Source organism: Poecilia reticulata, chromosome 16, assembly GCF_904066995.2.
Source record: "Poecilia reticulata chromosome 16, P_reticulata-male-v2, whole genome shotgun sequence".
NCBI classification, from domain to species: Eukaryota; Metazoa; Chordata; class Actinopteri; order Cyprinodontiformes; family Poeciliidae; genus Poecilia; species Poecilia reticulata.
The window spans coordinates 15,671,863-15,684,894 of NC_088845.1; the positions used below are offsets into that span (position 1 = coordinate 15,671,863).

The 13,032-nt window shown below is 38.2% G+C and overlaps 1 protein-coding gene and 1 long non-coding RNA gene across 2 annotated transcripts in view; one reads left to right on the forward strand and one right to left on the reverse strand.

Moving 5' to 3' along the window:
• Window positions 1-13,032, reverse strand: part of gba1 (glucosylceramidase beta 1) — an 89,104-nt gene that overhangs the window by 62,360 nt on the left and 13,712 nt on the right. The window lies entirely within an intron of this gene.
• Window positions 4,126-4,902, forward strand: LOC103461427 (uncharacterized). The gene is made up of 2 exons (XR_014084034.1): window positions 4,126-4,308; window positions 4,372-4,902. It is a non-coding gene; the product is annotated as an uncharacterized LOC103461427 (long non-coding RNA).

Sequence of the window (13,032 nt, forward strand, 5' to 3'; positions counted from 1 at the left end):
TATCTTTAATGACTTTTGTTTGGGTTTTTTTTGTTTTTTTGTTTGTTTTTTAAAGTATTTACCTGCAAGACAAAGAAAATGATTAGTGACCAAATGATGGCAGAAGACCTACATTCAAGGACTCTGTTTCAGGCGGTCATTGACGTCAGTCTGTGACGTGGGATTCGGGTTTTGAGTTTGCCATTCGAGGATCACGTCACCAAAGACCAGCTGAGCCAATCAGGTCCAAGTGACGCACAGACCTTATTACGTACAGTATTTGAATGTAGGATTTCATTTTTAGTCTTAAAGTTTAATTATTAGTTGTGCGGCAAAGCTAAATATGTATGAGGGCCCCACTGGGATAACTCGGAAATCTCAACTGTTCGACGCGTGCTTCAATATACTCCAGGCCGCTTCTTTGTTTAGTCACAATCATCAATTTATTCCACTTTGTCTTATTTCAAATCTTACACTGACTGACCAGGCCAAACCATCCAATAGTGCCAACAATAAACGGCATTAAACACGGTCAACAGAAATTATGACCACCCGGTGCACCCACTTCCTCAAACATAATAAAGCCAGCACGCCAGTATGGCTCCCATTCATACCTTCAGTGACAGCCACGCCCACCTCGACACACCCACCACCCAAGTGTCAAAAGCCTGCGCTCCCGTCACCTCAATAATCATTCATTTCATTCATATGGCTCTTACAATTATGATCAGAATAACGCATTTCAATTAAAATAAGTCATTAACAGATTATACAATGAAATTATACACTATATAAGTGGTTAATAATACTTATCGTTCTGTTTTGAAGTTATAAATGTTGTTTTTGTAAGTATACAAGAAGAAAGTCAGATAGCTTGTCCTCTCATGTTATTTTCAGGTACTACAACGTAGTAAGTTTTTTGTTATTCGAAACGAAACTTTATTAAACGGTAGAAATAGACACCGTTGGTGTCCGTTAGTGTAAATTACTGTTGAAATCTTTCATGTATGGTTGCATTGCCGGTATGTATTAACTTTGTAACATTGATTCTGTCTAGCGATAGCGCTCTAATGTGTTGTTTTAAGGTAGAGTATGTTTGTTATGTTAATTAGATGCGAGGTTATAGCGAGGTTATCAGGTGCGCAATTGGTAGCCTAGATGTACGCATATAGATGTGATGATCACATCACATCTATATGAAATTGAATGTAGTGTATTTATGCTGCATATGATCACATATTTACTGTATTTTTTGTCTTGATTTCAGTTTTACCCTTTTAATTGTCATTAAACCTGCTGAGAACATCCTTCGATCTTCAGAGTCGTGACGTGAGAAAGGTGTTAGAAAGCCTTTGCATCAGACATGCACCAGCAACGGCACACTTATATATTGTTTAAAATTAATATACATTATATAAGTATAATCATATATACTGCACACATCCTCCTTTTTATGCAGGCCTTTAAATAAAGATCTGGACTAAAATTCTCTTTCATCCTGCATTGTGATGCTCGACCATTAAAGGATAACCTATCTTTAATGGCTTCTGTTTTGTTTATTGTTGTTTGTTTTTTAAAGTATTTACCTGCAAGACAAAGAAAATGATTAGTGACCAAATGATGGCAGAAGTCCTACATTCAAGGACTCTGTTTCAGGCGGTCATTGACGTCAATCTGTGACGTGGGATTCGGGTTTTGAGTTTGCCATTCGAGGATCACGTCACCAATGACTAGCTGAGCCAATCAGGTCCAAGTGACGCACAGGCCTTATTACGTACAGTATTTTAATGTACAATTTAATTTTTTTAAATGTAAAATTCTCTTTACATCCTGCATTGTGATGCTTGAACATTAAGAAAGGATAACCTATCTTTAATAGCTTTTGTTTTGGTTTTGTTTGTTTTTGTTTGTTTTTAAAGCATTTACCTGCAAGACAAAGAAAATGATTAGTGACCAAATGATGGCAGAAGTCCTACATTCAAGGACTCTGTTTCAGGCGGTCATTGACGTCAATCTGTGACGTGGGATTCAGGTTTTGAGTTTGCCATTCGAGGATCACGTCACCAATGACTAGCTCAGCCAATCAGGTCCAAGTGACGCACAGGCCTTATTACGTACAGTATTTGAATGTACAATTTCATTTTTTTTAAATGTAAAATTCTCTTTACATCCTGCATTGTGATGCTTGAACATTAAGAAAGGATAACCTATCTTTAATGACTTTTGTTTGGGTTCTTTTTATTTTTTTTTTTGTTTTTTAAAGTATTTACCTGCAAGACAAAGAAAATGATTAGTGACCAAATGATGGCAGAAGACCTACATTCAAGGACTCTGTTTCAGGCGGTCATTGACGTCAGTCTGTGACGTGGGATTCGGGTTTTGATTTTGCCATTCGAGGATCACGTCACCAAAGACCAGCTGAGCCAATCAGGTCCAAGTGACGCACAGACCTTATTACGTACAGTATTTGAATGTAGGATTTCATTTTTTAGTCTTAAAGTTTAATTATTAGTTGTGCGGCAAAGCTAAATATGTATGAGGGCCGCACTGGAATAACTCGGGGAATTGTAAACTGTCCGACGCGTGCTTCAAATAAGTCCAGGCCGCTTCTTTGTTGTTACAATCATCAATTTATTCCACTTTGTCTTATTTCAAATCTTACACTGACTGACCAGGCCAAACCATCCAATAGTGCCAACAATAAACGGCATTAAACACGGTCAACAGAAATTATGACCACCCGGTGCACCCACTTCCTCAAACATAAGAAAGCCAGCACGCCAGTATGGCTCCCATTCATACCTTCAGTGACAGCCACGCCCACCTCGACACACCCACCACCCAAGTGTCAAAAGCCTGCGCTCCCGTCACCTCAATAATCATTCATTTCATTCATATGGCTCTTACAATTATGATCAGAATAACGCATTTCAATTAAAATAAGTCATTAACAGATTATACAATGAAATTATACACTATATAAGTGGTTAATAATACTTATCGTTCTGTTTTGAAGTTATAAATGTTGTTTTTTGTAAGTATACAAGAAGAAAGTCAGATAGCTTGTCCTCTCATGTTATTTCAGGTACTACAACGTAGTAAGTTTTTGTTATTCGAAACGAAACTTTATTAAACGGTAGAAATAGACACCGTTGGTGTCCGTTAGTGTAAATTACTGTTGAAATCTTTCATGTATGGTTGCATTGCCGGTATGTATTAACTTTGTAACATTGATTCTGTCTAGCGATAGCGCTCTAATGTGTTGTTTTAAGGTAGAGTATGTTTGTTATGTTAATTAGATGCGAGGTTATAGCGAGGTTATCAGGTGCGCAATTGGTAGCCTAGATGTACGCATATAGATGTGATGATCACATCACATCTATATGAAATTGAATGTAGTGTATTTTATGCTGCATATGATCACATATTTACTGTATTTTTTGTCTTGATTTCAGTTTTACCCTTTTAATTGTCATTAAACCTGCTGAGAACATCCTTCGATCTTCAGAGTCGTGACGTGAGAAAGGTGTTAGAAAGCCTTTGCATCAGACATGCACCAGCAACGGCACACTTATATAATGTTTAAAATTAATATACATTATATAAGTATAATCATATATACTGCACACATCCTCCTTTTTATGCAGGCCTTTAAATAAAGATCTGGACTAAAAATTCTCTTTTCATCCTGCATTGTGATGCTCGACCATTAAAGGATAACCTATCTTTAATGGCTTCTGTTTTGTTTTTTGTTTGTTTGTTTTTTAAAGTATTTACCTGCAAGACAAAGAAAATGATTAGTGACCAAATGATGGCAGAAGTCCTACATTCAAGGACTCTGTTTCAGGCGGTCATTGACGTCAATCTGTGACGTGGGATTCGGGTTTTGAGTTTGCCATTCGAGGATCACGTCACCAATGACTAGCTGAGCCAATCAGGTCCAAGTGACGCACAGGCCTTATGAATGTGGCAGGAGGAAGGTGGAGGCTGCACCTGCTGGCAGGGTGATTACAAGTGAGCCAATTGCGCCAGAGGGCGTTCAGTATAAAAGCTGAGGTGAGCTGCGGACTGACACTTGTTGTTTGCTGTTGACACGTCGCGCGCTGCGCTTCCGTGTTGAACTGTCTGTATGCAGAGTACAGGTGAGGTTGGCTGCCTGCGTATTTATAGCTGCTTGTACATTGTAGTTATATAGAGCCTTTTACCAGCAGAAACATACGAGCGTATTTACCCCCACGTTTGATCGTGAGTGGAGTGGTTCCTGCAACAAGTGCCGACATTTGTGAGCGTTCCCATTTGGGTGCAAGTGAGAAGAGCTTGGCCTGATCGGTAGGTGGATTCAGTGACAAATCTTATATTTATTTCGTTGTTTTAAAATGTTTTTATATTTAGGAATCAACTGATCGCCACACATAACGCTGCTGCTTTGCCCGGACTGAGTAACCGCTTACTTAGCGGCCAAGAGAAACCGGCGTGTGGGACACGCCCACCCCCCCACTGAAGGCCAGCACAAGGAGCGGCTGCGCGCTCCGTTTCAGGCTGGATCGCTTGTTTTGCTGTGCTTGTCAAGCACAAGGACTTTTATTATTTTTACTTGCACATATTTTTATATTTCTTTTACTGCCTGTATTTTAACAATTTGTTTTATTTTTATTTTCCTTAGAGAATAGCCGGTGGTGCGCTCGGACCTGGAGGTGGCGTCCCTTTTTGGTGTGATTGTGCAGTGCTTTACACAAATGGGTGGAGGGCATTTCAAAGAGTGAGTGACTTCACCGGTGTTTGTTTTGATTTCTTTGATTTGGAGCCTACCATCCAGGACCTGGTTGTACCCACCGGTAAGCCTAGTTGGATTTATTTTGCGCATTTTCTTTTTTTTTGTACAGGTATTTTTATTCTTTGAGATAATAAATTATTGACTTGAAACCTGTCTCCTGCTGATTGCAAAACCGGACCTGCGTCCTTCTATTAATTCCTGGGTGATAACCCCAGGTGGCGTTGTTGGCAACAAACTAATCATATGGTCAAAACCACTGAATGCCACATTACGTACAGTATTTGAATGTACAATTTCATTTTGTTAATGTAAAATTCTCTTTTCATCCTGCATTGTGATGCTCGACCATTAAGAAAGGATAACCTATCTTTAATAGCTTTTGTTTTGGTTTTGTTTGTTTTTTTGTTTGTTTTTAAAGCATTTACCTGCAAGACAAAGAAAATGATTAGTGACCAAATGATGGCAGAAGTCCTACATTCAAGGACTCTGTTTCAGGCGGTCATTGACGTCAATCTGTGACGTGGGATTCGGGTTTTGAGTTTGCCATTCGAGGATCACGTCACCAAAGACCAGCTGAGCCAATCAGGTCCAAGTGACGCACAGACCTTATTACGTACAGTATTTGAATGTAGGATTTCATTTTTTAGTCTTAAAGTTTAATTATTAGTTGTGCGGCAAAGCTAAATATGTATGAGGGCCGCACTGGAATAACTCGGGGAATTGTAAACTGTCCGACGCGTGCTTCAAATAAGTCCAGGCCGCTTCTTTGTTGTTACAATCATCAATTTATTCCACTTTGTCTTATTTCAAATCTTACACTGACTGACCAGGCCAAACCATCCAATAGTGCCAACAATAAACGGCATTAAACACGGTCAACAGAAATTATGACCACCCGGTGCACCCACTTCCTCAAACATAAGAAAGCCAGCACGCCAGTATGGCTCCCATTCATACCTTCAGTGACAGCCACGCCCACCTCGACACACCCACCACCCAAGTGTCAAAAGCCTGCGCTCCCGTCACCTCAATAATCATTCATTTCATTCATATGGCTCTTACAATTATGATCAGAATAACGCATTTCAATTAAAATAAGTCATTAACAGATTATACAATGAAATTATACACTATATAAGTGGTTAATAATACTTATCGTTCTGTTTTGAAGTTATAAATGTTGTTTTTTGTAAGTATACAAGAAGAAAGTCAGATAGCTTGTCCTCTCATGTTATTTTCAGGTACTACAACGTAGTAAGTTTTTTGTTATTCGAAACGAAACTTTATTAAACGGTAGAAATAGACACCGTTGGTGTCCGTTAGTGTAAATTACTGTAGAAATCTTTCATGTATGGTTGCATTGCCGGTATGTATTAACTTTGTAACATTGATTCTGTCTAGCGATAGCGCTCTAATGTGTTGTTTTAAGGTAGAGTATGTTTGTTATGTTAATTAGATGCGAGGTTATAGCGAGGTTATCAGGTGCGCAATTGGTAGCCTAGATGTACGCATATAGATGTGATGATCACATCACATCTATATGAAATTGAATGTAGTGTATTTTATGCTGCATATGATCACATATTTACTGTATTTTTTGTCTTGATTTCAGTTTTACCCTTTAATTGTCATTAAACCTGCTGAGAACATCCTTCGATCTTCAGAGTCGTGACGTGAGAAAGGTGTTAGAAAGCCTTTGCATCAGACATGCACCAGCAACGGCACACTTATATATTGTTTAAAATTAATATACATTATATAAGTATAATCATATATACTGCACACATCCTCCTTTTTATGCAGGCCTTTAAATAAAGATCTGTATTAAAATATCTCTTTTCATCCTGCATTGTGATGCTCGACCATTAAAGGATAACCTATCTTTAATGGCTTCTGTTTTGTTTTTTGTTTGTTTGTTTTTTAAAGTATTTACCTGCAAGACAAAGAAAATGATTAGTGACCAAATGATTGCAGAAGTCCTACATTCAAGGACTCTGTTTCAGGCGGTCATTGACGTCAATCTGTGACGTGGGTTTCGGGTTTTGAGTTTGCCTGCTCTTACAGGCCCAGTCTTTCTCTGCTGCCCCCTCTCTTCCCTAGGGGGCAGTAGAGAACAACATGTAGGCGCTGGGAGGAAGAAGAGCGAGAAAAGTGTCCGGTTGTTGTGGGGAGCGCAGTGTGTTAGTTTTAGGGAAGTTAGCTGTTCGTTGTACTTGTTCAAAAGAGGAATAAAGTTCTTAAAGCATTCATCTGCCTCCTCCTTGCTTTTTCCCGCCAGGGGAGCAGAAACGATAGGAGCTTGTTAACAGCGAACGAGCCGAAATAGAGACCAGCCCGTTTAAAACCAGCCTCTGATTGGACTCTGAGCCTTTCAGAGTCCACACATCCGCCTTTTCATACACGTCCAAAGACCCGGACTAAAAATTCTCTTTTCATCCCGCATTGTGATACTCGTAAATTAAGGAAGGATAACCTATCCTTAATGGCTTTTGTTTTACGAGCATTTACCTGCGATCCAAGAAATTATTAGTGACCAAATGATAACAGAAGTCCTACATTCAAGGACTCTGCATCAGGCGGTCATTGACGTCAATCTGTGTCGTGTGATTCGAGGTCTGAGGTTGAAATCCGAGGATCACGTCACCAAAGAACAGCTGAGCCAATCAGGTCCAAGTGACGCACAGACCTTATTACGTACAGTATTTGAATGTACAATTTAATTTTTTTAAATGTAAAATTCTCTTTACATCCTGCATTGTGATGCTTGAACATTAAGGAAGGATAACCTATCTTTAATGACTTTTGTTTTGGTTTTTTTTGGTTTTTTTGTTTGTTTTTTAAAGTATTTACCTGCAAGACAAAGAAAATGATTAGTGACCAAATGATGGCAGAAGTCCTACATTCAAGGACTCTGTTTCAGGCGGTCATTGACGTCAATCTGTGACGTGGGATTCGGGATTTGAGTTTGCCATTCGAGGATCACGTCACCAAAGACCAGCTGAGCCAATCAGGTCCAAGTGACGCACAGACCTTCTTACGTACAGTATTTGAATGTACAATTTCATTTTGTTAATGTAAAATTCTCTTTTCATCCTGCATTGTGATGCTCGACCATTAAGAAAGGATAACCTATCTTTAATGACTTTTGTTTTGGGTTTTTTTTGTTTTTTTGTTTGTTTTTTAAAGTATTTACCTGCAAGACAAAGAAAATGATTAGTGACCAAATGATGGCAGAAGACCTACATTCAAGGACTCTGTTTCAGGCGGTCATTGACGTCAATCTGTGACGTGGGATTCGGGTTTTGAGTTTGCCATTCGAGGATCACGTCACCAATGACTAGCTCAGCCAATCAGGTCCAAGTGACGCACAGACCTTATTACGTACAGTATTTGAATGTACAATTTAATTTTGTTAATGTAAAATTCTCTTTACATCCTGCATTGTGATGCTTGAACATTAAGAAAGGATAACCTATCTTTAATGACTTTTGTTTTGTTTTTTTTGGTTTTTCGTTTGTTTTTTAAAGTAGTTACCTGCAAGACAAAGAAAATGATTAGTGACCAAATGATGGCAGAAGTCCTACATTCAAGGACTCTGTTTCAGGCGGTCATTGACGTCAGTCTGTGACGTGGGATTCGGGTTTTGAGTTTGCCATTCGAGGATCACGTCACCAAAGACCAGCTGAGCCAATCAGGTCCAAGTGACGCACAGACCTTATTACGTACAGTATTTGAATGTACAATTTCATTTTGTTAATGTAAAATTCTCTTTCATCCTGCATTGTGATGCTTGAACATTAAGAAAGGATAACCTATCTTTAATGACTTTTGTTTTGGGTTTTTTTTGTTTTTTGTTTGTTTTTTAAAGTATTTACCTGCAAGACAAAGAAAATGATTAGTGACCAAATGATGGCAGAAGACCTACATTCAAGGACTCTGTTTCAGGCGGTCATTGACGTCAGTCTGTGACGTGGGATTCGGGTTTTGAGTTTGCCATTCGAGGATCACGTCACCAAAGACCAGCTGAGCCAATCAGGTCCAAGTGACGCACAGACCTTATTACGTACAGTATTTGAATGTAGGATTTCATTTTTTAGTCTTAAAGTTTAATTATTAGTTGTGCGGCAAAGCTAAATATGTATGAGGGCCGCACTGGAATAACTCGGGGAATTGTAAACTGTCCGACGCGTGCTTCAAATAAGTCCAGGCCGCTTCTTTGTTGTTACAATCATCAATTTATTCCACTTTGTCTTATTTCAAATCTTACACTGACTGACCAGGCCAAACCATCCAATAGTGCCAACAATAAACGGCATTAAACACGGTCAACAGAAATTATGACCACCCGGTGCACCCACTTCCTCAAACATAAGAAAGCCAGCACGCCAGTATGGCTCCCATTCATACCTTCAGTGACAGCCACGCCCACCTCGACACACCCACCACCCAAGTGTCAAAAGCCTGCGCTCCCGTCACCTCAATAATCATTCATTTCATTCATATGGCTCTTACAATTATGATCAGAATAACGCATTTCAATTAAAATAAGTCATTAACAGATTATACAATGAAATTATACACTATATAAGTGGTTAATAATACTTATCGTTCTGTTTTGAAGTTATAAATGTTGTTTTTTGTAAGTATACAAGAAGAAAGTCAGATAGCTTGTCCTCTCATGTTATTTTCAGGTACTACAACGTAGTAAGTTTTTTGTTATTCGAAACGAAACTTTATTAAACGGTAGAAATAGACACCGTTGGTGTCCGTTAGTGTAAATTACTGTTGAAATCTTTCATGTATGGTTGCATTGCCGGTATGTATTAACTTTGTAACATTGATTCTGTCTAGCGATAGCGCTCTAATGTGTTGTTTTAAGGTAGAGTATGTTTGTTATGTTAATTAGATGCGAGGTTATAGCGAGGTTATCAGGTGTGCAATTGGTAGCCTAGATGTACGCATATAGATGTGATGATCACATCACATCTATATGAAATTGAATGTAGTGTATTTTATGCTGCATATGATCACATATTTACTGTATTTTTTGTCTTGATTTCAGTTTTACCCTTTTAATTGTCATTAAACCTGCTGAGAACATCCTTCGATCTTCAGAGTCGTGACGTGAGAAAGGTGTTAGAAAGCCTTTGCATCAGACATGCACCAGCAACGGCACACTTATATATTGTTTAAAATTAATATACATTATATAAGTATAATCATATATACTGCACACATCCTCCTTTTTATGCAGGCCTTTAAATAAAGATCTGGACTAAAAATTCTCTTTTCATCCTGCATTGTGATGCTCGACCATTAAAGGATAACCTATCTTTAATGGCTTCTGTTTTGTTTATTGTTTGTTTGTTTTTTAAAGTATTTACCTGCAAGACAAAGAAAATGATTAGTGACCAAATGATGGCAGAAGTCCTACATTCAAGGACTCTGTTTCAGGCGGTCATTGACGTCAATCTGTGACGTGGGATTCGGGTTTTGAGTTTGCCATTCGAGGATCACGTCACCAATGACTAGCTGAGCCAATCAGGTCCAAGTGACGCACAGGCCTTATTACGTACAGTATTTGAATGTACAATTTAATTTTTTTTAAATGTAAAATTCTCTTTACATCCTGCATTGTGATGCTTGAACATTAAGAAAGGATAACCTATCTTTAATGACTTTTGTTTTGGGTTTTTTTTGTTTTTTTGTTTGTTTTTTAAAGTATTTACCTGCAAGACAAAGAAAATGATTAGTGACCAAATGATGGCAGAAGTCCTACATTCAAGGACTCTGTTTCAGGCGGTCATTGACGTCAATCTGTGACGTGGGATTCGGGTTTTGAGTTTGCCATTCGAGGATCACGTCACCAAAGACCAGCTGAGCCAATCAGGTCCAAGTGACGCACAGACCTTATTACGTACAGTATTTGAATGTACAATTTCATTTTGTTAATGTAAAATTCTCTTTTCATCCTGCATTGTGATGCTCGACCATTAAGAAAGGATAACCTATCTTTAATAGCTTTTGTTTTGGTTTTGTTTGTTTTTTGTTTGTTTTTAAAGCATTTACCTGCAAGACAAAGAAAATGATTAGTGACCAAATGATGGCAGAAGTCCTACATTCAAGGACTCTGTTTCAGGCGGTCATTGACGTCAATCTGTGACGTGGGATTCGGGTTTTGAGTTTGCCATTCGAGGATCACGTCACCAATGACTAGCTCAGCCAATCAGGTCCAAGTGACGCACAGGCCTTATTACGTACAGTATTTGAATGTACAATTTAATTTTTTTTAATGTAAAATTCTCTTTACATCCTGCATTGTGATGCTTGAACATTAAGAAAGGATAACCTATCTTTAATGACTTTTGTTTTGTTTTTTTTTTTGTTTTTTTGTTTGTTTTTTAAAGTATTTACCTGCAAGACAAAGAAAATGATTAGTGACCAAATGATGGCAGAAGACCTACATTCAAGGACTCTGTTTCAGGCGGTCATTGACGTCAGTCTGTGACGTGGGATTCGGGTTTTGAGTTTGCCATTCGAGGATCACGTCACCAAAGACCAGCTGAGCCAATCAGGTCCAAGTGACGCACAGACCTTATTACGTACAGTATTTGAATGTAGGATTTCATTTTTTAGTCTTAAAGTTTAATAATTAGTTGTGCGGCAAAGCTAAATATGTATGAGGGCCGCACTGGAATAACTCGGGGAATTGTAAACTGTCCGACGCGTGCTTCAAATAAGTCCAGGCCGCTTCTTTGTTGTTACAATCATCAATTTATTCCACTTTGTCTTATTTCAAATCTTACACTGACTGACCAGGCCAAACCATCCAATAGTGCCAACAATAAACGGCATTAAACACGGTCAACAGAAATTATGACCACCCGGTGCACCCACTTCCTCAAACATAAGAAAGCCAGCACGCCAGTATGGCTCCCATTCATACCTTCAGTGACAGCCACGCCCACCTCGACACACCCACCACCCAAGTGTCAAAAGCCTGCGCTCCCGTCACCTCAATAATCATTCATTTCATTCATATGGCTCTTACAATTATGATCAGAATAACGCATTTCAATTAAAATAAGTCATTAACAGATTATACAATGAAATTATACACTATATAAGTGGTTAATAATACTTATCGTTCTGTTTTGAAGTTATAAATGTTGTTTTTTGTAAGTATACAAGAAGAAAGTCAGATAGCTTGTCCTCTCATGTTATTTTCAGGTACTACAACGTAGTAAGTTTTTTGTTATTCGAAACGAAACTTTATTAAACGGTAGAAATAGACACCGTTGGTGTCCGTTAGTGTAAATTACTGTTGAAATCTTTCATGTATGGTTGCATTGCCGGTATGTATTAACTTTGTAACATTGATTCTGTCTAGCGATAGCGCTCTAATGTGTTGTTTTAAGGTAGAGTATGTTTGTTATGTTAATTAGATGCGAGGTTATAGCGAGGTTATCAGGTGCGCAATTGGTAGCCTAGATGTACGCATATAGATGTGATGATCACATCACATCTATATGAAATTGAATGTAGTGTATTTTATGCTGCATATGATCACATATTTACTGTATTTTTTGTCTTGATTTCAGTTTTACCCTTTTAATTGTCATTAAACTTGCTGAGAACATCCTTCGATCTTCAGAGTCGTGACGTGAGAAAGGTGTTAGAAAGCCTTTGCATCAGACATGCACCAGCAACGGCACACTTATATATTGTTTAAAATTAATATACATTATATAAGTATAATCATATATACTGCACACATCCTCCTTTTTATGCAGGCCTTTAAATAAAGATCTGGACTAAAAATTCTCTTTTCATCCTGCATTGTGATGCTCGACCATTAAAGGATAACCTATCTTTAATGGCTTCTGTTTTGTTTTTTGTTTGTTTGTTTTTTAAAGTATTTACCTGCAAGACAAAGAAAATGATTAGTGACCAAATGATGGCAGAAGTCCTACATTCAAGGACTCTGTTTCAGGCGGTCATTGACGTCAATCTGTGACGTGGGATTCGGGTTTTGAGTTTGCCATTCGAGGATCACGTCACCAAAGACCAGCTGAGCCAATCAGGTCCAAGTGACGCACAGACCTTATTACGTACAGTATTTGAATGTACAATTTCATTTTGTTAATGTAAAATTCTCTTTTCATCCTGCATTGTGATGCTTGAACATTAAGAAAGGATAACCTATCTTTAATGACTTTTGTTTTGGGTTTTTTTTGTTTTTTTGTTTGTTTTTTAAAGTATTTACCTGCAAGACAAAG